A 27,975-nucleotide genomic window follows, 5' to 3' on the forward strand; every position below is an offset into this window, starting at 1 on the left:
AGGGTGCAGAGGAGCCACAAAGATGATCAGGGGACTGGAGCACCTCTCCTACGAAGACAGGCTGAGCTGGGAGCTGGGCTTGTTCAGCCTGGAGAAAAGAAGGCTGTGGGGTGACCTCATGGCAGCCTTTCAGTACCTAAAGGGAGCCTACAGACAGGAGGGGAATCAACTCTTTGAAAGGGGAAATAACAGCAGGACAAGGGGAAATGGCTTTAAGTTGAAGGAGGGAAGATTTAGGTTGGATGTCAGGGGGAAGTTCTTTATTATGAGAGTGGTGAGGTGCTGGAACAGCTGCCCAGAGAGGCTGTGATGCCCCGTCCATCCCTGGAGGTGTTCAAGGCCAGGTTGGATGGGGCCCTGGGCAGCCTGGGCTGCTATGAAATGGGGAGGTTGGTGGCCCTGCATGTAGCAGGGGGTTGGAGCTTCATGATCCTTGAGGTCCCTTCCAACCCCGGCCATTCTGTGATTCTGTGTGATTCTGTGATTCTGAAATCAATCCCCCGATTCAGACTGCAAAACAAGCTCAACAAATCACCCCCACGTCCTTGGAAAGTGATCCTAAAGTGAGACAGCCCAACCAAAGACAAAATTTGCATTAGGACCCACCAAAACTGTCGCTGATGGGTTTCCAAAAATATCCCAGCTCTCTTTCAGCACTGCCTGATGTCCATTTACCTAAAAATAGCCCTTCCCACTTGGATCGATGAAGAGAGCTGTCAGAAGTGAAAGACCCCTCATCACTCCACACAACCCACACTGGCCCCAGGAGAGCCAGCGGGATGAGCCTAATGATTCTTCTCCAGCAACAGCTGTGATTGGGTTTCTTTCCATTTCATGTGATTAAAGAGAGACAGATAAAAGGACAAAAAGTCCAAGAATTCAAAAGGCACTAAAAATAAAATAGTTCGTATTCACTTGGCACTCTACCTTGACAGCATTTCCTACATTATAGCTAAGCAGTCCTCAATAACCCAAAAGGAAGACAAGTAATTTATAGGCAGGGAAACAGAGGCACGGAAAGGTTAAAATACGCAGAATCATCGATAAAATCAAGCAGTAATGTGTTTAAAGGACAGGCACTCCTGATGTACCTCCCTGTATCCGTGCCCTAGGACCCCTCTCTGTTGATTCTTCATGGAGCCCAGATAATTGCGACCACTGCCTGGCACCAGTAAATCAATGCAGGAGAGCTCAGCACTGCTCACCAGGAGTTACAGTCCATTTAGCTGATATTTAACTGGTTTGCAGAGCCTCTTTGCACCTTGCAAGGAAAGCATGACTTTGTCAAAATGTGAAGGTAGTGTCTTAGCAATGGGATGCCTGAAATTAATCTCTTCATTCAAACACACTAACAACTTAAGTGTCTCTAAGCAATTGTAAAGACTGTATTAGCTAAGACAATGAAAGCCTTGGAGCAGCCAAGTCAAGATGAAGCCAAAGTTATCTGCAGTAAGTTTCCAAGCATTAATTGTGATAACAAAAGTTTGCTCTGGAGAATATCTGTGGGAATGAAGAGGTTGGCAATGCAGCTGGAATGGCTGTACTCATCTTGCCCAGCCCCTAAATGGAAGCTAAAGCCTGTTGACAAGGACGGATGGAATGAATCTTCCTGGAAGCCCAGGCCAGAAAGGGGAAGTGGGAACAGCACAGACATACATAGGTAAAGTGTACCTCACCAATTCAATGGCAACATACAACAAAGCAATCTGCTTGATAGGTGAGAGGAGATGGTATTGACTGCCTTGATCTTCTGCAAGATTTTTGCCATAGCCTCCCAAGAAATGGGTAGACAGGGCAAAACCAAATCACTGGAACAGAAGCCTGAGAGGTGGCCAACTCTCCAGGGTCAAACCTCAACTAGACAAAGCCTCTAGCAACCTCACCTACCTTCACAGTCAGCTTCACTTTGACACTGGATTAGAGGCCTCCAGAGATCCCTCCCAGTCTGCTTTGTTCTATGATTTAGAGAAATGTCAAAGAGAAGTTGGCAGTCATCCCTGGAGGTATCTGAAATGGACAGAACTCTCACATTTAGCTAAAAAAGAAACAAACTCTTCAGAAACTATTATAATTCGGTGACCTGGAGGAAGTCTCCTCCATTTCCCTAGAGGTTAACAGAGGAGAGCACATGGTCAATTAAGGCACAAACACCACTTTCATATTAAAATTCAAGGTGCTTCAGTGGTGTTGTAAGACTTAATACCTGTAGGAGGTGATATGAATCCATGACAGCAACGCTCTGAGCTTAGATGGGCTGGGTCAACACTGAAGGACATTTTAAGGATTCCTCTGCTCCCATCTCTCCTTTCAACCATTACATCGTTATTTCCCCAAACCCTTTCATGTATCCCACACAGAGATGTACACAAGTTGTGCATCCCAGACTGGATTCCCTCTGGTTGCCTCAGCAGGACAAAAAAACAACAGCTCAGTCTCTGCCTTTGAATTCAAGGTGACAGTAGGATTTTTGTTCTCTTTTTTTTTAAAAAAAAAAAAAAGCTTTATTCTTCTCGAAACTCACTTTTGGATAATGAAAGGCAACCAGGGAGATCAGTTCTTCTGTTCCCATTGGAAAGAACAACTACTGAGTTTGACTAAAATCTAAAGTTATTTTTTCAGATTAATTTTCCTTTCAGCTTACTCTATCAGATGTCTAACCAAAATCCACAGACAACAAAGATTTACATAGCAAGAGATGCTCCCTTTGAGGCGAATGTCCCACAAGTTGCCAGACCTTGATGAGATTGCTTGTTGTCATGTCTTACAGCAATACAAGCTGCTTACAACCTCTGGAAGCTCCTGCCATCTCACTGCAAGCACCTGCTCCTCTCTGCAATCTCTGGCTGTTCGGTGAAGATTCTGCTTCTGTGGACCCCCTCACACTGAACGAGGCTCCTGCTGCCCCAGCTCAAAGCTCCCTGTTGCCCAGAGTGACTGCGTAGATCCTGGGTGATTGGTCACAGTGACCACTTCTGGATGACCCAGCCCTGCACCTCAAGTGCTCCTGCTTCTCTCCAAAGGCAATCTGAAGACACGCACTAACCTTGGGGGGAAAAAAAGGAGCTTTGATAAAGGAAAGCCACCTTAATTTCAACCAGTGGAGGGCAGTCACACACGTACACAACAGCCAGCATCCTACTGCCTGATATTGATAAAAAATGCACCTTTTATTCCATTCCCATTCATCAGAAGAGTTTTATTGTTTCCCATTCTGCCTTATTTAAGTCCGTGCCCTTCTTCAGGACACTTAAGCAGCATCCCATGGGCATGCAGAGTATATTCTCTTGAAATTAGGCTACAAAACCTGAATTCCTCCAGACTCCCTGCTCAGAAGTTCTGCTCTTCTTACCATATAGAAGGACCAGCCACACCTTACAAGCAAAGCACATATCAGAACACCAATACTTTCCACCTTGTATTTCAGAATTTAACAAAGTTCCAAATTACTGATGAATCTCCCCAGGTGTTTTGTTTTTTTTCCTCAGATGTGAGGCTTAAATGTCAGGGTGCTACCCAAACTGTGCAAAAGAATACAGAAGCTGTGATCCACCACAAGCAGATCAGCACTAGCATGCCTTCAAACAAACTTTACCCATCTAGGCGATACGTGCAGGGCATGAAGGAAAAAGACAAGTGAAGGCCATATAGGCCCTGTGTCAAACAAGCTAACTCACAGAAGGCAGCAGTGCAGCCCCCCCAGACAGCAGTTTCATCCGTGCTATCTGGAGATGAAAGGCTATTATCTTCAGAGCCTTGACAAAACAGCAAACCAAATCAAATTATGCTTTAGCGAGAGGTAATCCAATAGTTTCAGCTGAGCAACTGTTTGAACAGTCATAGTGTTCTGGTGCAAAGGTTGAAAATCAATAATTCCTAAGTCCAGCTCAAGGAGATCTTAAGAAAATGGAAAACAAAGCACTCATTTTCCTTCATCACCCCAGCAAGCTCAGATCCCCTTCTGCAGCTCAACCAAGAGAGCACATCCGTGCTCAGCTAAAGCCCAGCACAAGTAGATCTGCAAGCTGTGTCAGCTGAAGCCATCACCCTGCACTTGTAGGAACAAGCTGGTCACAGCGTGCTGCAAATCTAAGGAGAATACATCAGTCACAGTGAGTAACTTGGGCTCTGGAGGCAAGGAGCCTGCTTGTGAGCTGGCTATAAATAGTCAAGGACTAGGGGTATTTTCTGCCTCTGATGCACGCCTGCCTGCCCTGCTGCACAAACCCTTTGAGGCTTGTATCAGTCTGCCTTCATGGAAGCTCTTATGATTCAAAAAAGCAGGAGATGGAGGGAAAGGGTTTGTTCAGGAGAGCCCAACCACTCTAACTTCTATACCTTGGGGCAGGACATCCTGCAAATAATGTCCTTGCCAGTACTTAGCTGGAAGACCCAGGGAAAGGCAGATGCTGCTGGGAGAGACTCCCTTCTCTCCAGTTTTTACAGATATTCAACTTTTCATCACAATTTTGTTCGATTGGAAAAGTCTCTTTAAGATCTCTGCTAATCTAGGATGCTGAGCATCATCATTTCCTGGCAAAATATTGTTGATAAACAAGTACTAAAGAAGCAACGAAGAAAAAGAGGGAGCCAGCCCAACAGACATCAGTGCTCTTCCTCTGACCTCAAAGGATCCCCTGCACCCAAACCTGTTTTGGGCACGGGGTTCTTGTCGGGTGCAGTTTGCCTGTGTGTTCCTGTGCCACAACACTGCACCAAACAACAGCAAAACCCTGAGGCCTTTTAGCCAGGAGCTCAGCACTCTACAACCAAGCCCCACTTTTCAGTATCACTGGAAAAAAAGGGGAAGAGGGACTGTGTGGGTTTGGATGTGCCACCTGGTCCTGCACCCACACCAGTGCATCTCTTAATACATACCCATGAAATACGTGGGAAGATGTACAAAGGAGAAGCTGAAGTGTCAAGGAACTTCACTTCCCACCTCTTGAGAGTATAATACGAACCAACAGAGCAGAAAGAAACGCAAAACATCATTTATCAAAGCAGCAACAGAATTCTCTGTCAAAGGCAAGATTTCACAACAAAGATGCTTTTGGCATGGGTGGATTCCTGACAAAACAACGAAGCAACGTGAATGATATATGATTGTTTCTTTGCACAGACTGCCGAAAAGCTTTCAGAAGCTTTATAAAATTGGAGCTACTTATGTCTAAGAGCTACAGTGTAAAGGTGGGGAGGGAGCTTCCCGCGTGCAGCTTTCATGACAGCACTCAGCAAGAGGCATGCTGCTCCTCGAGCACTCTCCCTTCCCTCTCACCGAGCTCAGGGTCAGCAATGTGCAGAGCTGGGTCCCTGCTTTTGTTCCCCTGCCTCCTTCACTTCTCCTGTGTTTTCCCCACCCTTCCTTTGATGGAAAGAATGATGATAATGCCAATGAGGTGATTTGAAGCCTGGCTCCTGGCTGCTCTAAACGCAGCCACGTGAAGCAGCAGGATTCTGCTGGTGACATTTGGACCACAAATGAAGTCCTCAAGAGTAATAAACAATCAGGTAAAGAAATCTGGAAAGAAATTACCCAGCACACCTCATCTTCTTGGCCCCCACGAGATCCATATAAAATGTGTTAATGCATCTGATTATGATCTAAATTACATACAGAGGCTCCTGCCAAGCACTCAGTGAAGTTTCTTTATTGTTAAGTTGGAAGCTGTTTAAGAACGGTCCAGTCATCATGTTTCAAATTAGATTTGGGAAAAAAAACATTTTCCTACTTCTGCTGGCTCAGAACGTGGGCTTGTGGGAGAAAGTCGATGCGTGGTTTTTCTCTGCTGAAGTGAGAGCAGGAGAAGTGGTGACAGCACTAAAGCGAGTCAGCCTATTGCCTGTCCTTGTATCATGACCCGAGCTGAGCAGATTTACTGTACAGTGGCATGCCAGAAAGTGACTGCCAATGCAGCTGGCTTTTGAGATGCATTTTTCCTGAAAAGGGAGAAGAACCACCACAGTGCTTGCACACACACTGCTACCTTCCACACACTACAGAACCTGGAAATAGTTTCTGAAAATGTTACGTTTGATAAGAACGGCTTGAAAAGCATCACACAAGACCTTGTCCATGCCTGCAAGGGCCGGCTTAGCTGTTGCTCTGGCCCAAACCAGCAAATCACTGTGTTGTTTGGAGGCAAGCAAGAAAGTTGTTTTTCTCCCCTCACTTTCACCTAAACCTCAGACCAACCCAAGCTGTGTTATCTTCTGCTGACATCTGACTGAGCCTTCGCTGCACTGCTCAGCACCAGCTCTGCCCTCCACTGCTGGTTGCACATGTTAGAGGCAGAGCCAAGGTCACCTTGCTCAAGAAGCTGTTTTTTTACAAGCAAGGTCTATATATATTAAAGATCCATCAATATATATATTAAAGACCCCTGCCCTTCAAGACATACAGCTGTAGCAACAACCACATAAATACAGACTGGGAGGGCCTGACAGGAAACAGCTAGCACATAATAGCTCTGACACAGTTACTTTGCATTACCCATACCTGTAATGCACACCACAAATAGCTGCCTGCACCTCATCTCAAGGCACACAGCTCACTGTCAGCAGGGCACATCACTTCTCATATTCACAGCCAGTGTCTAGCATAAGAGGCACCTGAAGGTACCTACCCCTCCCAGTTCCTGTGCTGTGTGAAGACATCAGCCGATACAAATAACTGCTGCCTGAAACCGATATTGCTCCATGGGATGACGCTAGAAGCCAGGCATCAGAAAGCACATTTAAGAGAAGCCTGTACTGCCCAGCACGTGTGTGCTAGGGCCCACGTTTGGGCAGCTCAGCTTTCACCTCCAGAGACCTACAACAGAGCAGCAAGATAAACAATGCAGAGACTAGGGGAGATGTTAGACCTGATGTTAGACCTGAGACATCCTCGGCCTTCTAGTGTTTTTTTCCTTTAAGTATTAACAAGGCAATAAGGTTATGAATGTGAGCAGCACTCCTGCTTGCAGTGAAACTCAGTGTAAAAAGATGAAATTTTGGTAGTCAGCTTGTGCAGAACTCAGCCCAAGCCTTGTATCAGCAGTTCTGCAGGAAATTAGGGCTAGAACTTCCATTTCTAGCCAGCACTGTAATCCAGGGGTTTCAACAGCAAAGGTGTTTTAATGAAGGATCACAGGCTGGATCTCAGCCAGCCGACAGCACTGTGTTAAAAGGAAGTCTTTATCTCCACAATACACTGAGCCACACGCTAGGTGCTTGAAAACAAAGCCTATGCTAACAACCAGATTTTAACCTGAAATTCTGCATGTTGGCGTTCTCTTCTGCTGCAGGTATAACTGATTCCCTTACACCATGCTTATTTTCTCTCCATCTAAAGGAAAAAAAAAAAAGAATTTTCTCTTTCAGCTTAACTTTGAGGCAAGATGGAAGACCACAGCCTTCCTCAAAGAAGTGAGATCTTTTGAACTCAAAGTCAGCAGGCTCTCACAGGAGCTGAGCTCAGGGGCTGCTCTGGAATAAATCAAAAAGGATTTACTCTTTCACTCAAACAAGGCAGAAAAAATCCCCTAGATGTAGAGATTTTCAGCTGGGAATAGGAAGATAGTTAATAGGTTAAAAAAAAAAGGACAAAAATGAAAAAAAAAGAGAAAAGACAACTTACAGGAGTGCCATTATGGCTTAATTGCCATGATCCTGTAAGCTAAATGCTACCTGCATGGCTGGATTTCCTGAAAGAAGTCACCAACACAGTTGCTAAGTCTGCTGGAAGCAGTTCAACCCAAGTACATGTGGAGCAGATGCTCCAAACTCAACACAAGGACACAGCACTCCTGAACAACTCTGTGGACAGCAAGTCAAAACAGGGGCTTGAACTGGTCATGCATCATTAGAGACACAGCTGTGATTTCTCACAGATAAGCAGTTCGAGGGCAGATGGGACCCTGCGAGCACCCAGTCTGCTTCTTGCTGTGTCACAGGCCATTACATTTCATCCAAGTTTTCCTAAGAGCAGGAGTTGGATCTGGCAACCTGAAATAACTGTGTTCCCAGTAACAACTCATGTGCTATTTGCACCCTGCTGCCTCAACAGATTTGCCTGGGATACAACAGCCCTTTAGTGCCCTTGAGCCTTTGGCTCCTGGTTCAAGCCCAGATCCACCAGCAGTTTCATCAGTACTTCACAGCTCAGTGAGGAACACAAATTCCCATCCTCTGGCTTCATTACAGGAGTGACAGGAAAGTTGGGGAAGAAGAAATGTGCTGCTGGCAGCAGCAGTGAGATTGCCCATGCAGTGAGATTGCCCATGCTCCCCTGTCAGTCACATACCCTCATGTTAGCTGTGCATCAGCAGCCCATGGACTAATCCCTACACAGTGAGCCTCCCTTGGCTATGAAGTTTGTTGAGGTAAGAAATGTTCAGATCACACGCATCATTTCAGAGCCCAACCTCCCTGCAGAGCTGTGTGCCAGGATTGGGATCCTCAGCACGCCAGTGAGCTCAGCCCGTTCATGACAATCAATGCTTCTTTAAAAAAACAGAATTTAAATTGCTGAAATCAGAATCTTGTGAAACATCACTTCTTTGCCTGCAGCTCTGCCAAGTGAAGTTGGCTAGGGCTTCTGGCAAATTGCAAGTGATTAAATGAAAGAGTGGGTGGCCAAACACATAAAGGGCTTGACTCAGATGCTGTGAGTGACACCACACTGGTGCTGTCCAGCTTTCCCCATCTGTTACCATTACTGTAATGTACATGGTGAGAAAGGAAAACGGCGCTGGAAAATCACAGAGATGTTTTGGAAGATGGTTAAAATACAGCAGGGAAGCAGCAATTTCATGGCAGGTGTAAAGCAGACCCGTACTGCAGAGCTTGGCTGTGCCTTACCTGCTGCACTGCTTCTTGGCTCAGAGCTGTCCTGCATCACACATCAATCCTTCACTACTTTTCTTCTTTCCCTTAGTGTTGATCTCAAGGGTGCTTCTCTTTAATACAAAAAACAAACAGAACCATATGTACTTAAGAAACACATTACCCATTGCCTAGAGGCATTGTGCAAGAGATGCTGCCCATTAGCATGCTGGCTAAAAAAATGCATTCCAGAAGAGATTCGTGAAGCACCAAAGCTCCCATGGAGCTGAACTGGGCTGGAGGACACGAGCCATGGCAACAGGCATACAGCAAAGGACACCTTGGGTGCCACGATGCCCCAAGCCAGGAGGAATAGCCACAGAAGCACAGCGAGAAGCGACCGGCACGTTTCATAAATACCAGGCTCTTAACAAGAAAGGATATTTCAAGTCTCTCATAGCTAATGGGAGGAGATGAAGGTCACCAGCTCTGTGCTCCATCAGCACAAAGCCAGCTTGCAGCAAACACCTCCAGGGATGGTGACTCCACCACCACCCCGGGCAGCCTGTGCCAGTGCGTTATTACTCTTTCAGAGAAGGAACTGTTCCTAATATCCAATGTGTTCTCAGCTCCCTTAGCATAAAACACTTCCACGACAGCACTTGGCAGCCAACAGCTCTGGAGTACACACATTGAACCATTTCCCACCATAAAAAGGCAGCTGCTTCACTCCCTCAATGCCCAGGGGAGCACCACAAATCCCCTGCCCTGTTCCACAACACCCCAGGAACTCCACCACCAGATCCACATTCAAGTCCAGCGACTCCCAGTAATTCCTCATCCCTTTTTCCTAGCTCAAAACCCACTTCAGACACTTCTGCTGCAAATAATCATTTAAACATACAGAAAACTGAAAGAAAACAAAGTACCTTCTGCTAACTGAAGCTTGAGGATACAGGACTGCTGCTCAGCAGCCGATGTCTCTGCTGCATGTGGCATTCCCTTTTGTTTCAGAACATAAGTGCTATGGATCAGGGCCATGCCCATCCTGCCTTCATACTCCTACACAGTTCTGGCAGCCAGCACAAGCAGCACATCCCAAGTCTCCCTCTTCCCACCCTTACCGTTGCTAACGTGTTCCATGTTCGCTGCCTAAGCTCTGCTGTCAGGGACAAGAAAGGAGCTTTGGTGGCTGCTGCTGGGCTCTGGCATGGAGGTTGGCAGCTGCCTATAGAAGCTCCTCCATTCTCTTCTGTTCAGCTGGCAAAATGCTTCCCAAGCTCCTGCATCTCTGAGTTGAGAAGCAGTAAACACGCTGCAAAGGGAGCTCTTCTCTCTTGCAAGCTGCAAGGGATGGCATGTTTCCATCTGCAAAAGGCTACAAGGTGTCTGCAGAAACAGGAACTAATAGCCATGGCCCCTCCAATCCCAGCTCCTCCCAGATCTGCAAACTCCTTCCAGAGTTCCTCAGAAACCACAAGTGATGGTGTTACTCAACAGCCACAGCTGAGGATTTTATTTCAACAAGTCCTGCAAAACCCACGAGCAACAGGACACAAGTCCAGCACCTGCACACTGTGCTAGCTGGCAAAGCTTTAGTGCAAGCTTTGAATGCATACAGTTCACAAAATAAAAACCTATACTGGTTAATTCTTTAAGTCATTGTTTATTCCGGGTCCATGAAACTCAAGACACACTGCTCTTGGGGCAAAGGACCTAAGAATGGGGACACGTACGAATGGTGAGCACCTTTTAACCCACTGCTCAATGCGATGCTCAAACTTGCATCATCCCAACTAATCACTCTCCTGAGTCTTTCAAGCACAATTCTAACACAAAGGTGCTCATGGGATGAACAACACCTCACAATAAAAGCAATGCCTCCTCTCTAACAAACTCTGTTTACCACATAATGTAAAACTTACAAGATATATTAGTGACAGCGACCAGAGTACAATACTAACAGCAGCAGTATTACACCACCACCAGCTCACCCTAAAAGAAAGGCTGTTTCTCTCCCCACTCCCCATCAGAGATGCAGTAGCAAGGAGCTGTTACGGCTACATTTTATTTTTTATTAGTTCTTACAAGCCAACTATGCTAAAAGATTGCATCAGGAATTTAAACTGCAGTTGTCAGCAGAAGTGAAGGACATTGTGGGATACATTTTAGTCTAGCTCTTTTATTGCTGGTTCCTTGGAGTGATTCAAGCAGCTTAAGGACTTGAGAGGTACTGTCACAACAATACCTGGCCCTTAGCAAGCTGCCATTTAATTTAAAAAAAAAAAAAAAAAGCAACCAGCAGCCTTTACAGCACTGACTGGACACACAGAACAAGAGCCAACAACTGCAGATTGCTACCAAAGTGCTCCCCTGGAGATGTGCCTTTGAGATATTGCTTGTGCTCGACAGAAGGGGAGCTGATTCCACAGCACATGGGAAACACTGATTTCTGCAGCCCTGCACACATCTGTGACACGGTAACACAGCTGACTTCACCTCCCCTAGGCTACAAATGAAGCGTGGGATCTGCCGAGGCGTGTGATGGGCTCTCCATTGGATGGACTGCAGAGGGATGGAACAGGCTGTAACTGGGTTTGGTGTGTCCTGCCCACTACTGCCCTATCGCTCAGGTGCAGTAATGCCACTTCCCTGAGTGCCAGTCTCCAGAGAAGAGGGCAGAGGCTGGAATGCAGCATGACTGGCTCAGACCTAGGCCAGGAAAGACTCAGACAGCACTGGCACAAGCAGAAATGCTTTCAAGATTCCCATGACAGAAGGCAGCTGCTTTTTGTCCACGCACCACACAGGGGTTCTGCTCGACTCTTCACTGCTGACAATCAAAAAAATGATTTAATTTGCATCAGTTATCCCTTCAACTTGTTGCTATGCACCAACTCAAGTGCTTGGAGCTGGAAAGGGATGCTGATCTTCAGCCCTACCCAGCTCTGCTGGGCAGAGCACATCACACTGCTCCAACATCCCTTGCAAGCCTGACCAGCACAGCACTCGCTCCTACATCCCATAATGAGAACTAACCTGGAAAAGGGAAGAGCGCAGTATCTTGGGAGAGAGTGGAAGCACCACTGAATCTTAACTCAGAAGAAGACAGAAGGCAGCTGAACCCAGGTCACTGCTTGCCTGGGGCATGGGAAGAGGCAGCCTTGCTGTCTGCACCATCTCAATTACACCGCTGAGCTGAAGCAAGAACCCAACCTATGTATCCTAAGGCAAAAGGCAGCTTTATTTGTTGCCTCCAAAGTGTCCCTGTTATGAAGGTGAAGTTTTCTGCAGGATCTGATGCCCTACAGGTAATTTACTTGACCTGCAGAGACAGAAGCTTCAGTGCAGTTTTCAACCACAAGAAATTCCCACACCAACAACCTGAGCAACTCCAAGATAAAACCACCCAACCCCTAACCCCTACCCCAACCATGATGCTGCTGCCTGCTTTATTGGAAAATAGCTTGTTGTCAGCTCCTAGTGTGCTGCAGGTCCCTCCATGTCACCCTCTGCACGTGCAGACACTGCACCAAGAGTTGTTCCACACTGCCCAGAGCAAGAGCCGAAGATGCCCCTGTGAAGTCAGTAGGAACAAACAGAATGTGCTTTGTGAAGCATGGGATTTTTAAGCAGAGATGGCTCTTGCAAATAGACATGGGATTTTGTGATTCTTAAGCCTGGAAGCAATTTTTTACTGCATTAAAAGTGCTTCAGGTCACCTCTGATGCAGAGAGTCACCTATCAGATGGTGGCTCAGTAATGCAGTACCTGCTCCTTACCCATGGGCTCAGAGCCTCATGAACCCCTGTGCCATCTGTACATTGCATGTTTGCACTCCAAGACACTTCTTTGATGTGCTGGCCTTCGGTGAGCTGAAGCTCCTAAAGGTCTTTGAAGATAACAGCAATCTGCATAGAATTATATACTTCATGGATAAGGCATCCCTCCATTCCTCGAAACATGAGTTTTGTCGTTAAAAAAATGCATGTGAATTAAACTGCATTTCAGTCTTTAATTCTCATTTATTCTGCTAAGCAAACAGGGCTGCATTTGGCACAGATGGAGGAGAATGGCACACACCACAAAGACGTGCTCACCATCATTGCTGCTCACACCGCTGTCAGCCTTAACCCAGCTCCTGGATGCTGCTGTCCATGGGAGGAAGGCAGCTCTCTGCTGCAGAGAAGGAATACCAGTGAGCTTATGCACATGTGAGAATCACTTGGAAAATAACAAGAGAGTATGGATGCTTAAGGCAAAGCTAAGCCATTGAGTATGTTGGACCAGGCTGGGTATCAGAAAAAAATTATTTTCTGAAAGAGCAGTGATGCACAGCTGCCCAGGGAGGTGGGGGGGTCAGCATCCCTGCAGGTGTTCCAGAACCGTGGGGATGTGGCACTGAGGGATGTGGGCATGGTGGGGTGGGTTGGGTTGAACCTGGGGATCTGAGAGGTCCTTTCCAACCTTTAAGATTTCATGATTGTAACAGGTGTTGGAGATGGGAAATTTCCAATGTAAACAAGATCCTTCTGGAAATTAAACCCAGCACCTCAGATGCAGACCCAGCTGAGCTCACCTTCCATCCAGCAAGAACTGAGGATGGAGAATTTGCAGTCCCAGGTGGCCGTGAGCAATGTGCTTACCAAGAGCTAGGGAAAGCAAAGCAGAAACCTAATGGCAATATTGTGGAATATTTGGATGTATCAGTCCTCTCCTCTAACCTCCTTCTTCTGCAGCTTGCTAAATGTGACCATTTTTTTCCACTTCTCCTTTCAATATCCACTGAAAAGCTTTTACTTTCACCCTTCAGTACCAAAACCAACACAATCTGCTTTCATCTCATCTTCTCCTGACAATTACATCCACTTGCTTCCCTATTTTCTTTTCTTTCAAGGCTTTCATCCACACTGCTTTTTTATCTCACTCACCTGCCTGTACCATCATTATTTTCCATATTGTCCCACATGCTATTATGTATCTAAAACCTGCTTTCAGCATGGCTATTTAAGCCCATTCTCCTGCACTCAGGTAGATGCATATTTCTGTTGAACCTACAGCAGACCCTCCAGCTTCTGCTGTACTAAATGATATTAAGGAGATGCAAAAGTCCAGTGGAAGTTTGGACAATGTAAAATATTAAATAGAGCTCTTTGATATTTAAGAGCTGAAAGTTTTCCAGGCTAATGCAGGCAACATCACATAAAACTGGCAACATAACCATCTGGGCCCATTAACTACACTTGGACTATAGCATTTGCTGTCTGAATTGTTTATGCCTCGTTTGAGCACACAGACTTCCCAGCATATTAATACTCTGCAAAAGAATGTGGAGAACAGAACTAGAAATGAGGGACCATTTGGGGTGCCTGTTGTTATGCCAGAACGACGATGAGGCACAGAGACACAACTCTTGATCACGTGCCTTTAAATGACCAAGTGACCACTGAAATCCCACACTGACAAAGCTCTCCTCTAAACAATCCCTCAATTCCTTCCACGTGCTCCAGTCAGCCAACTGAGCTGTTATGATGAGAGCTTTGTAGAGAGTGGGGCTTGATATGATAAAGGACAAGTGCACAAGGATGCTCCATGCAGAAATAAGGTGGATAAGAAGCAGAACAGTGCCAGGATTTATTTTTGCAGAAGAAAAAGCCAAGGAAAAAAATCCTTTGTAACACAGGAGAAAAGAACTTTCAGATAGAAGCCATTTGCTTACTGCTTATGCTCAAGAAGACATTTAGGGATAAACATTGGATCTTCAAATGAAGGTCCTCTGTGGTTGGCTTGTGCTGCTTCACTCAAAGTCATCCAACCCCCTGTTGGAGATATCACACATCCTTTTCACATTAGAGCAGTTGGGTGGCATGAATAATTAGCATGCAAGCAGAGGGATGCTCAGCAGGGGTAAATTAGCTGCTTCAGAGAAAAGCAAGAGGCACATTAGAGCTGTTCCTGCACAGAAGTCCTTCCCTGCGCTGCAGACAGATAATGCAGCAAAGCACACAGGAGCAGCACTTCCCTTTGAGAACATTTCCTAAGCTTCCCGTCAGCTGTGGAAATTTATTCAAAAGGAAGTGGTCCGAGCAAGAACTTCCAGCATCCTCCTGTGCAAAAATCACTCTCACTACGGCGTTTTGCTTTCACAGCAGAAATGATGCTAAGGGATTTTGCCCCCAGAAAAAGGGAACAGAAACCGCCTTTGCAGTGTCTCAATGCAGAACTGTACTGGCACGAGCTGTTCAGAAGCCACCTCCTGACGTGGTCTGCGTTGTGACACCGGATTGATACATCCCATGCCTTTCTTTGTGACCATGCCACAGGCTTTCTGCATGAGCAGAACAGATTCAGCATCTCTGCATCTCAGCATCCCCACAGATAAAAGTGTGGCTGCGTGTCTCCCAATGAGCCCAAATATCTCCTTTTAGTCACAGGACCTCCAAAGAAGCACTGAGGCTTGGTCCAAAGAGACAGAATCCATCCCCTCCTGGTCATTTCCTCCAATGCCCAATCACAGCAGTGCTTATCTCCTAACTTCCCACTCTGAACCACTCAAACTTCTCATCCCTCCAGCAGACCTGGCAGTACCCAGCACTCTCTCCCCAAGGAAGGGAGTTCGGTTTTGTTTGTTCCAGACACAGCAGGAGATTTAAGAAGTTCAAGCCCAGATCTTTCTCCCCCTTCTCCCCTGCCCTGCTGCTCTCTGCACATGTTCTTTAGCTTTTCCCATGTCTATTTTAAAAGTACGGATACAAGAGCTATAGAAGCTACTTCACCAGTATCCCCATGGAATCAGCTTTGGGAAGTAAAAACATCCTTTTTCCCTATCCCCTAGTTGTACATCCATAGATGGCATTACTCACTGCTGCACCATCGCTCTGGGAACTCGAGCAGGCTGGTGGACTGGGACAAGCCCCAAACCTCTTCCCAGTGCCCACATCTCTCCAGGCAAAGCCTTTGTCCTGGAATGCTTCAAATCCAGTTTGTGGGAACGGTGGTTTCATAAAGTCATCTGGATTACTCCAAGCCATTTATCATATTCTAATAATGATTTATGACTCCATCGGTTTTCTGAAGCCCACAGATTTTCTCAGCACCAATTCTGCACTCAATGAAGGTCATCAGAATAGCCAGGATGAAGTTATTACTACGAATTACTACATTCAAACTTACTATGAACTACTGTGATCACATCTGCAGTGCTGCAGCTTTATCACAGCCTTTATGTGACTTTTATTTCTCATACTGGTAAAGAAATGAGCAGAGATGAGGGCTTAAACCTCCTTCAACAGCTCTGGCACGGCCCAGCCACCCAGCACTGAACTTGTTCACAGCTGTGATATACCACAAGTTCAAAGGAAGCACACTCCCACTTAAAAGCACAGGATAATCCAGCCCATTTCTTTTCACTATGGAAGAATGAATTAAGTGGGAAAAGTCACCCTTAAAAATAAATCTGATTGTCTACTGACCATTAAACAAAATTAACTTAGAAAACCAGCCAATCTATGCATAAGAATTTGAGAAGGGGGTTCTTTCAGCCTTATGAGGCTCAGAGGTAGGGAGGGACTGGGAACAGGAGGGGAATCAACTCTTTGAAAGGGTATATAACAGCAGGACAAGGGGAAATGGATTCAAGTTGAAGGAGGGAAGATTGAGTTTGGATGTCAGGGGGAAGTTCTTTATCATGAGAGCAGTGAGGTGCTGGAACAGCTGCCCAGAGAGGCTGTGATGCCCCGTCCATCCCTGGAGGTGTTCAAGGCCAGGTTGGATGGGGCCCTGGGCAGCCTGGGCTGCTGTGAAATGTGGAGGTTGGTGGCCCTGCGTGTGGCAGGGGGTTGGAGCTTCGTGATCCTTGAGGTCCCTTCCAACCCAACCATTCTGTGATTCCGTGATTCCATGAACAGCAGCTTCTACTAACCTAGAAATGACTCGGATCTCAATGTACCCACATACAGATACACATTTTACTGCCTTCACCGGCATACAACCATACACGCATACATATTTTCACACACACAGAGCACAAGCCCCACTAACCCTGCACAACCAGATACGGGGTCTCCAAAAAGCACCCAGTGCTCTGAGAACGATACTCTCACAGCGCGCTTCCAGCAGCTTCCCAAAATCACACACACTGCAACAGCAGCAAGGAGAGGATCCAGTTCCAGGGAGGCATTCAGCAGTGCTTAAGCAACACAGCTTTTCTCTCTCCTGCTCCAACTCCCTGCCCCTATTCCCCAGCACATTTCCAAATTGGCTCAATTTTGGTGGATTTGCATGGGAACTGCAAAAGAGACATCTGCCAAACATCAAGTCATTGCTCCCAAGAGCAGGGGCAAGGCAGCTTAGAAGGGAAAAAATGGTCACTGTGCTTTCAGTTTTATTTTTTTCAGTGTAAGAACTGTGTATTTTCTCAGCCTCGTTCTCCACAACAGCTGAATTGTTTTCACTGGAGCATTCCCAAGCAGCACATCCCTTTGCAGACAACTCGCCGAAACGATGTTTGACAAAATAGAAGCCACTGAAAATAAGGTTTTCAAACACAGAGCACCTGCCAAGCTTTTAATAATGACTATTTCCATCAGCCCCAACTGCACCGACCAGCAAACTGCTGGCCAAACAGCAGAGAGGTTTTACATCAACAACCATCTATTCCCACAGGGAAATTGTGGCTGGAAGATGCTTAGAAACCATTTACCTTTCCCAGATGGAATCTGCATTGATCTCCTTTCTCTCATTACCTACCTTAATTTGCAGTTTTGTTGCACTGTCTAATTAAGGACACATGTTCCTTTGGATAAAGATCTCAACATCTTGCTCATCCATAAAAGTTACTCAGCACAGACGCTGCCTTGCAAGCAAAACCATTGATTTTAGCCACGAAGGTACCAGTTTCACATGAGCATCCTAACAAGTGCATTTAAGCAAAATTCTCTTTAAGCATCCTTGTGTTCATGCATGGATCCCTCACAGCAGGGTTTCTGAGCGAGCAGAAGATGAATGCTTGTTGTGATACACAGTATTTCCATAATCAGGATTTCATGTTACTCAAAAGCAGTTATTTTTTTTTCTTAGAGTCTCCAGCAATCCCTGAAACACGTACAGCTTGGGACAAAGGAGATGGTGAGCAGTTGCACACCCTGTGGTATCTCAGGGGTTGATGAAAAACAGCAGGGAGACTCTCCCAGACACCTTGCTGCCTGTATCTGCCTCTCCATATCCACGGCCCATGAAATCCCATACTGCACAAACCCAGGGGCAGCTGAGCTAAATGCACTGAGAGCATACAACAAAGAGACAGAGAGCTCTGTGAAGGATGCAGATACAACCTGACACTGCTGGTCCTTTGGGCTCCTTCCTTTTGGCAGCAGGGATCTCCATGAGGTCCCATCAAAGAGAAATGACTCAGGCAAGTGATCTTCCTGAGGGTGATGGAGAAGCATGGGCTCTGTAAGGCTTAGGGATAAGAACATCAAATCAAGGCCTGGGAAATCCGTGATGCCCTTAGGAAAATGTCCTGGTAAGGTCTTACAGTGCTAAGTCCTGCCTCTCTACCACAAACTCAATGGTGCTGGAAGGAGCTGAAGATGCAATGAACATCAACAACACAAAATCAGGGAACAAATGCTGGCATCCAGTAAACTGACCAATGCATTTAGACAGCAGCAAGCTACTAGCAAGCTGGTGAGCTCCTGGCAACCCGCTCTTAAGCCCTGCAGCTTCCACAGCAAGGCAACAGCAAGAGAAGACAGAAGGTCAGTCTGCAACACTGTTAGCCCAGGGCCAACACTTATGTGCTAGCTGCCTTCCACAGGAAAGCAGGAGCATTTGTGCTTGTCTACAGCTTCCCAGGTTAGAAGGAAGCCCTCAGAGCACATCTCATTTACAAGCAAAACCAGACAGCAACTTTATGGTCACTAAGCTACCTGCACACAGCAAGCGCTGCAAAATCTGCAAGGACTTCCGATTTGCTGTTATTAACACATCCTTTGTATTAATCTTCCCCAAGTGCAAATTTATGTATGACCCTCTATTGAAAACCACTGTAACTCTCTCCCTGAACATACCTTGGAGCTTAAACACATGAAAGCAGAGAGCCTGAAGAGGCTGATGAGAATCATTTGCCAGTACATTGGGAAGGACAATCTGGTTTTATGGGACATTTTATAGTATGTCTTTCCAAATTAAAACTACAACAGTTTCCAGATGGAAGCTGCACCATTTCAACTTCAACCTTAAAAATACTTTGTTGTTGTTGTTGTTGTTTTTAAAAACACGCAAAGCTTCAGGAAATCTGAGCCCACTGAAAGGCTGGCAGCTCCGTGCATTGCTCAGAGAAGACTCAGACATGATGGCACAAACCCTGACACATTTTTTTGGTCAAAGATTCAAATAATGAGAAAAGTTAGTTTCAGAACAGCAGCAAAGTTTGCCCTTATTTCTACAATGCGTGCATCAGACTGTGGAAAATTTCCTTACAAAGCTCCAGGCATCTACACAGGCAGCTGGAGTGGGAAATGTATTCCCTTGCTCACAGTGTGCTAATCCAGTGACTCGGAGCTAAATAGCTTGCTTCTGCAAATTGATTATTTTATTTTTTGAAGTGTCCCATATAGATGTAACGTGGCTCTAATACACTTTCCAAGTCACAGCTTTTTCCCAGGAAGCAACGACTAAAGCTTGAATGTAGCTTTTAATTTGCATCATCAATGCTTAACGCAGACAATAGTCTGGCTCATCCCTTCATGCTTGTTCTGGTGCTGGAAAGGCAACAAAGAACAGAGTATTTTTGTCAAGCACTTGCAAATGAACAGAATTGGAGAAGATATGGGAGATGAAGCAGGGTCTTTACTTACTTCTGAGAGCATGCAAAGGCAGAATCTGGCACCATCTGCATATCATAGAATGGCCTGGGTTGAAAAGGACCACAATGATCATCTAGTTTCAACCCCCTGCTATGTGCAGGGTCGCCAACCACACGAGCAGGCTGCCCAGAGCCACATCCAGCCTGGCCCTGAACGCTACCTTGCAGAGATGGCACATGTTCCTAATTTGTTAAGGACAAACGCAGAAATGGTTTCACCTACAGGGCTGAAAAGCACAGGTCACCTTCCCTTGACCAGGCAGCTCCAGCCACCTGTCCTCATTCCTTCCTCAGGCACTTCTCATCCCATTCCTAATGCTGCCCTTACTCTGATTTCTGGCTCCTTCCCAAACCCTCTCTCTCCCCTCCTCCCTTCTCTTTGGTGTCGTTGCCAACACCCACTTCCAGTCTCCATTACAGTTTCTGCTGGGTGCAGAGATCCTCCTGTTACAGCTGATCACAACAACACTGCCTGTGCATTGCATTAAGGGAGGATCAAGTTATGCCACAGCTCATCAAAGCCCACGACACTGTCAGTAACCACTACCAGAGCTTTCACTCTGCCTGATGGAAGAGAAAACCACCTTGGCCATTTTAGAGAGGCCAACAAGGAGAACAGTTTTGGTTGTAACAGGATCTCATAACAGAGTAAAAATTGTGCTGTCAACACAAGCAGGACTCACCATGCTGGAGAAGTTTTCCTTTTTCCAAAGGATTTCAGGCAGCACAGTCAGAAGCAGAAGCACCACCTTATCCCACACCTGTTCCCCAAATTACTCTCCAGACGTGTGCTCCTGGTTGATCTTGCCAGTGGGTCTATCCTGTACTCATAGATCTTTTTATAAAGTGATTACAAATGCTTCTTTCAAACAGTGTAACATCAATCCCAGGGACAGAAAGCTCTCAGTGGTTGCTATCTCCCTGCCACGCCATGGCTTCCCCTGAACCCATCCTTTGCTAGATGGGGCACTGAAGGAGATCCGTAAGCAACATGCTCCCAACTCAGGTAACCACAACAGAAAGTGCAGGTGTCCAGATTCACTTCTGCATGCTAAAAATCTCAGGACACTTCAAGACCATAATAAGAATACTAGTTACAGATATTTAATGTGATGATTTGACAGGCTGAGGGAGCTGGGCTTGTTCAGCCTGGAGAAAAGAAGGCTGCGGGGTGACCTCATGGCAGCCTTCAGTACCTAAAGGGAGCCTACAAACAGGAGGAGAGATAACTGCAGGACAAGGGGAAATGGCTTTAAGTTGAAGGAGGGAAGATTGAGGTTGGATGTCAGGGGGAAGTTCTTTACTATGAGAGTGGTGAGGTGCTGGAACAGCTGCCCAGAGAGGCTGTGATGCCCCGTCCATCCCTGGAGGTGTTCAAGGCCACGTTGGATGGGGCCCTGGGCAGCCTGGGCTGCTATGAAATGTGGAGGTTGGTGGCCCTGCATGTGGCAGGGGGTTGGAGCTTCATGATCCTTGAGGTCCCTTCCAACCCAACCATTCTGTGATTCTGTGAAAAGCAAATTATCATAATGAACCTCTGTCTCTTTCAGATAAGTAATTTCAGAACAATCGAGATCATGGTGATAGGGCTGAAATACAGAATAAGAATGTTGAACACTGATCCCACGAACAGAGCTGGGGAATACCTCCTCATGATGCTTTGCCCAGAAAAACATCCCCATTCCTCCTCCATGCACTCAAAAGGAGGATCTGCAGTATTCATTATCTACATTTGATGGCATACAGAGGGAGCAGTACAGGAAATTTTTATAAAAGATTCAGAGCAAAACCAAGTCCTGCAGCCCTGAAGATGATTTAGTGGCACAAGGGTGGTGAGGTGGTCTTTCTCAACGCGCATTTGTGACACTTCATATAAATAGTTTTGTATAATGGCAAAAAATGTCACACAGGGGAAAGAGAAGTCATTTAGGAAGTCAGCTGTGGGAAAAGGGATTCTTTATGACTTCTACCAGATATAAATTTCCTCTGTCAAATCCAGCAGGAGAACACTAACGCTTTGTTGGGTGAATGAAAGAACTTGCCACGGACGTGGGACAAAAGACCTCCGCAATACTGAGGCTGCTGGAGTGCTCCAACTCTGTCCACATAGCCTTGACTTCTCCAGCCACTCTTGCAGCTCCCAGGAGTTACCATAAGTTACCAGTTACCAACCTGCTGGGACACGGCAAGGGGAATTCGATCACAGAATCAGTAAGGTTGGAAAAGACCCCTAAGATCCTCTAGTCCAACCATCCACCTACACTGGTATCGCCCACTAAAACACATCCCTACGTATCACAGCTGCCCTTTCTTAAACACCTCCAAGGGTGGTGACTCCACCACTTCCCTGGGCAGCCTGTTCCAATGCATCAGCCCTCTTTCTGAGAGGAAAAAAGGAAGGAAAAGCTCAGATTGCCAGTGTGAGAATGGGCTGATAAAGCTGCACTGCAGTTAATGAGGATTTCCTGCTTTTGAAGCTGCAAAAGCAGTTTAGGTTGTTGGGGTTTTTTTTTCTTTTCTTAGGAACTAACTCAAAACGTCAGCACGAGTAGCAGGAGAAGGAAGTAAAAACAAAGAAGAAAGTGCAATAGATTATGGCACACAACCTCCACCTACAGTCTGAACCTGTCTCCTCATCTGTCATTCTTCATTTCGCCTTCTCTTCCTCTGCTTCCAGCTCCATTCCTCATGCAGCTCCTCCAGCCTCGGTCCTCTCCCTCCCATCAGAAAAGCCTAACCCATGATTCAGAAGACACCAAGCACCAAGGATACATTTCAATGGGCACCAAACTGATAAACTTACTAAAAGAGACAGTGAGCTGCCACATTAAACATAGCAGACAGGGGTGTTGCTGTTTACTTCACCATAAGACAAGAGAGCTTCACCATCACTACTTAATGTACAACACAGATTACCTGAACCTCTAGATATCAAGAAGCAGTAATTAGGTAAATTAAGGCAAGAAAGAGCTAAATAATTTGCCCATGGCCACTGGACAGAGACAGAGGAACGGTTGGCATTTAGGAGACTCTTCTTTACAGCTTGGTCCCAAAGCCCTAATGCAACCCCAGAGATCAGTTCAGGAGCTGTCAGACAAAGCATTAGCATCCCAAAACGTGAGAATCTCCAAACCACCAGTGGGGAAAGCTGTGGAACAGCCAAAGCCAACTTTCTCCCCGCTCCTTTCCTCTCCACCCACAAAGCCAGGAGTTCTGCTGGCTGAGTGATTTCAGGAGAGATGGAATGAATGGTTGACTGAGAACAGGCAGAAAAGCAAACAGAAGTCCCTCACCCCCCTCGTGCTCAGGTCTCAAAGAACTGAAGGCTGAAGGAAGGGTCATTTGTTTGGCTGGGCTGCCTGAGACACGCCGTACAGTACAAGCTCCTTTGTGAGCGAGCAAAGCTGCAGACAGAAGGATAAAATAAAGCCTTGCAGGCACTGCGGCAGCAGGAGGCATTGCCAGAGATGTCACAGCCCTGCTCTGGAAACCCTGCTGCTGTGCATGGGATGAGGAAGCTGCCTGGCCCCCAGGCTTCTGGAGAAAGCACCGCAGGGAGCAGAGCAGAGCAGGATACACTTACAGGATCAGAGTGCCTACGGCTCAGCTGCCCTGGTACTCCAAAAACCCTGGAGACAAGAGTAACTAATTAATAAGCAGTCATGGGATGTAAGTGAGCAGTTAGATATTTAGGATTAATTTAATTACTTCGGCCTCAAACGCATCCCAAAATTATACCAGCAAGAGATTCTCCTTCCAGCATCCCCCTTGTACAGCAATACTCATTACCTGCCCCCAGCTCGGGTGCAGCTCCCAACACTGCCAACAGTAGAGCTTTCCTTGGGAGAGGTTTCTGGCAGCCTAGCTGATTTTCAACATTAAGATGTAATAAAAAAGGAAATTCATGAATTGGCTGCAGTAATTTGAGGAAGATTTGTGGCCATAGCAACATTACTATAATCTATGCTGCAGGGAACAAAAGGTACTTTGATCGTGTTGTTCCCTACCCTCTCCAGCCCTCCCATAATGAGAGACATTGGCATCCAGACACTCTCCAGTCCCCCAGAAGCCCATGTGTGCTCTCCCACTCACTACTGCTGACTTGAAATCACTGAGCCAGGAGTAGATAACAACATAACTCTTGGCACAATCTCAACCTTATAAAACCATGTTTATTGCTGGCCTGTGTCACACAGCTGCTGCCTTCCTTCCTATCGCTCACCATACAAGCTTAATCTCATATTCACCTACAGCATCTGGAATCTCACATTCACTTCATGCCCAGCCCATGTCCTAACAGAGGCCTGACTTCCCTTCAGGCCTGCAGGCACTCCTGTAAGGAGAACAATAAAAAGAAATGCTGAGAAGTAAACCCAGCGAGCTGCCTGCCTGCTCTATGTGCCTCCTTTATCTGCTCACCAAGCCAAATGTAGGTGGACATTAATATCCTCCTCGTTCTTAGCTCTGCAAATCAGGGGTAGCTGCCTCGTGCTTCCTGCCCCCCAGAAACAACATCTGGGCTCTTCATGGTCATTTGAGCTCTTTTCCCACAACGAGGAGCCTGGAATGCAGAAAGGTGGAGCACTGAAGGGGAAAAGACAGCAAACTTCCCAAATTAGTAGCAAAGAGCACAGGGCTGCAGTAATTCTACAGCTGGGATAGCTCAGCAGCAGCGATTGCAATCTGTCCACTTAATTTGGCCCTGCAGTTTCTATTAGAAGCACGCAGGAGGAAATTCCTGTACAGCAGTCACAGTGAGGGGTGTTGGGTGACTGGGGCTTTATTCCCAGCTGTGTCTCAGACCTTCCGTGCAACCTCAGGGAATTCGCTTCGTCTGCTCCGGTTTGCAGCATTCCTCAGGAACTCACAGGGGATCTGAACAGAATGCTACAAATAGCAACTGAGGCTACGAATGTAATCAAGAGCAACTTCCTGTTCAGAAGGACGTAAAGCATCTTACAAATTTGCCTGTAACAAGACCAAAGGACTTAATTACACAGAATTGATCCATCTGGTCCCTTCAACCATCCCACCTGGATAGGAATTCAAGGAGATGCTCGTGCCAAGCCATGCCTGTAGCCCCACACTACCACGGAACTTAATCTGGGAACTAATTTCTCTTGATGGTCTCAAACGATGACTTAGGAGACACAAAAAAAGTAACAATAATAATCCAGTATCTCTTGCTAGTCTGGGTTAAATTATTTCATAGCTTTCAAACTCCAAAATAAAACCTGGGTGCAGGAGTGGGACACGCCAGGAGCATGCAAGAACTCTCTGTGAAACCCTCCTGGCCTCTCTTCTTCCATCAACCCCAAACTGCATGGTTCAAGAAGAAAAGAATAAAAGGAAGGAGGAGAGGAGTGCTTATTTCTTGTACTTTGGTAATGCAGCTTTGGCATTTGAAATTCTGTTAGAATTGAATGTATCCTGGCACTGGGCACCTTATCCTAGCTCATCTTTGAGGTAATCTGGAAAGAAAAGATGCAGAAGTGGAAACCCACTGTCAGTATGCACACTCCCACCTCGCTTTATGTATCCAAACCTACCTGCAGCACAGCAATCCAACGAGTTACTCACAGCATGTTTGAGTTACAGGATTCACAGCTCAGAGCTTTGCCAGATCCCTGGAAGAAAGGCAGCAGAGCACTGCCTCGCAATCATGTCAACCATCACGCGCCAGTCTGAAGGCAGAGCACAACTCTGCAGTGGTCAGAGAACAGACAAAGCTGTGCTTTGCTTCCAGGGTGTCACGAGTACCACTTGGCAACACTGACCTACTGTGCTGCACAGCATCTGACACTGCCTCCTCCTGGGCTCCTGCTGTGTACAATTCCCACAGCTCTGAAATGGCTCTGAGAAATTCACTGTTAAGAATACAGCATTGCTGGGGCTTTCCAAGACCGCCCCAGGTGCTGCTAAAATAATTGGTACTATTGCCTCTGGATTTGGTGAAGAGAGAACTGCAGCAAGGTGGAGTATGGGAAATCCCCAAATCACCCCAACACCTGACTCCACATCTATGGAAGGTGTGAAGTTAAAGGTTGGCCCTCATCTGTTTGTTTTGGCTTTTTTTTTTTTACAGTTATGGCTTTGAGTCAAATTCAGAAGTTCAGTACAAAGTCAGATTTTGCAAAAGGCTCGGTGATAGCTCCTTCATAACAGAAAGCTAAGCAGAGGCTGACTAATTTAAAGAGCAGCCCAGGATGCCCACCATTCCTCTTTCACAATGTGCAGCATCACCAAACTCTAGGAACAGACCCTGCACAGCACCACTTCTAAGCCCAGGAAGCCCAGCAGGGTTATCTTTTCCCATTTGCAAGCCAAGAACCTCTGCCAGCTTTTCAAAGCCAAGTTTCCCAAACACCAGCCATGACTTCTGACTCAACACTCCAGTAGCAGATTCCTCCTCTACCCCAGCTGGTGGTGTGATGTCTCCTCACACGCACAACACCCGCTCATCAGAAATGAAGCCCAGTGCTTTATAGCATGAAACAGACTTTGCAAACACGTGAACTAACCATGCAAAATAACCATTTGTTCAGGCTCAATGCACACCAGCCCACTCTTTGGCAGAACAGCAGTAAAAGGCAGTGCAGGAGACTTGTGGGGATTGCTGCAGGGTGGAGAGGCACAACTGCAGCCTCTTCCATCAGCAGAGGGGTGGCCAGCAGGGACAGGGAGGTGATTGTCCCCCTCTACTCTGCCCTTGTAAGGCCCCATCTGCAGTGCTGTGTCCAGGTCTGGGGACCCCAGTACAAGAAAGACAGGGAGCTGATGGAGAGGGTCCAGAGGAGCAACAGAGATGATCAGGGGACTGGAGCACCTCCCCTATGAAGACAGGCTGAGCTGAGAGCTGGGCTTGTTCAGCCTGGAGAAAAGAAGGCTGTGGGGTGACTTCAGTGCAGCCTTCAGTACCTAAAGGGAGCCTACAAATAGGAGGGGAATCAACTCTTTGAAAGGGGTGATAACAGCAGGACTAGGGGAAATGTTTTCAGTTGAAGGAGGGAAGATTGAGGTTGGATGTCAGGGGGAAGTTCTTTATCATGAGAGCAGTGAGGTGCTGGAACAGCAGAGAGGCTGTGGATGCCCCGTCCATCCCTGGAGGTGTTCAAGGCCAGGTTGGATGGGGCCCTGGGCAGCCTGGGCTGCTATGAAATGTGGAGGTTGGTGGCCCCGCGTGTGGAGGGGGGTTGGAGCTTCATGATCCTTGAGGTCCCTTCCAACCCAACCATTCTGTGATTCTGTGAAAAGCTTCAGCCAAGTCTGGATGCTTCTCAACACTGTCCACCAGTGAGCTGCCCAGCACCAACAGCAAAGCCGTAATTAAGGAACAAGAACTTTGGAGACAATGCACACATGTGAATGAATGCTCACAGATCAAATGAATTCTACATTTCCCTTAATCCCAAAATCTTAAGCTTTCATAGAATCAGTAAGGTTGGAAGAGATCTCCAAGATTACCTAATCCAATCCTCAACCCATTACTACCATGCCCACTAAGCTATGTCCCCAAGTGCCACATCCCCATGATTCCTGAACACTTCCAGAGACAGCAACTCATAGAACCATAGAATCACAGAACGGCCTGGGTTGCAAAGGCCCACAATGCTCATCCAGTTCCAACCCCCTGCTGTGTGCAGGTCACCAACCAGCAGCCCAGGCTGCCCAGAGCCACATCCAGCCTGGCCTTGAATGCCTGCAGGGATGGGGCATCCACAGCCTCCTTGGGCAACCTGTGCCAGTGCCTCACCACCCTCTGGGGGAAAATCTTCCTCCTCATATCCAACCTAAACCTCTCCTGTCAAACTCCATTAACAGAGAACAGAACTGTATTCCATCAAAGTGCCTGCATTTCGTACTGCACAGAGAAGCTCTGCATGGCCTTCAATTTTGCACTGTGCACTTTGTACAACAGACTTTTCCAAAGAACTGCAGAACTGTCACATCAGAGGGAAACTCGGGAACCTTCACATGCAGAGACATTTGGAGAGGGGCAATCCCATTAAGGATGACAGAGACTTGATTAATTCAGGTTCAAGCTCAGTCTTCACATTCATTCAAACTGGGGACAACAAACCCAAATCCAGACTTCGGTCAGATGCAGAATCATAGAATCACAGAATCACCACGGTTGGAAAAGCCCCAGAGGATCACCCAGTCCAACCATGCACTGATCACCAATAGTTCTCACTAAACCATGCCCCTCAACACACACTTTGATTCCCAATAAATAACCCTCATGACTTGACTCCTATGCAAAACACTGAGTTTTGGTAGGGTTCAGTTTTTGTCCTTATTTC

At 46.6% G+C, this 27,975-nt stretch overlaps 1 protein-coding gene and 1 long non-coding RNA gene across 11 annotated transcripts in view; one reads left to right on the forward strand and one right to left on the reverse strand.

Annotated features, from left to right (window-relative positions):
• The window catches only part of EXTL3 (exostosin like glycosyltransferase 3), a 132,273-nt gene that overhangs the window by 42,409 nt on the left and 61,889 nt on the right, over positions 1 to 27,975 (reverse strand). For 4 of the 10 annotated variants that reach the window (XM_052691297.1, XM_052691241.1, XM_052691272.1 and 1 more), the window contains one exon: positions 8,842 to 8,939. The exons of 5 other annotated variants lie outside the window; for them this stretch is intronic. The gene's annotated coding sequence lies outside the window, so the exon portion shown is untranslated. Of the gene's footprint in view, positions 1 to 8,841; positions 8,940 to 12,905; positions 12,985 to 27,975 lie in introns of those variants that run through there. One more of the 10 variants, XM_052691262.1, reaches the window with a different exon arrangement.
• Positions 75 to 27,037, forward strand: LOC128085998 (uncharacterized). Its single transcript, XR_008209196.1, has 3 exons — positions 75 to 237; positions 20,950 to 21,042; positions 26,780 to 27,037. It is a non-coding gene; the product is annotated as an uncharacterized LOC128085998 (long non-coding RNA).

The sequence above is a fragment of the Tympanuchus pallidicinctus genome, unplaced genomic scaffold (assembly GCF_026119805.1).
Source record: "Tympanuchus pallidicinctus isolate F22 unplaced genomic scaffold, pur_lepc_1.0 scaffold1, whole genome shotgun sequence".
In the NCBI taxonomy this organism is placed as follows: Eukaryota; Metazoa; Chordata; class Aves; order Galliformes; family Phasianidae; genus Tympanuchus; species Tympanuchus pallidicinctus.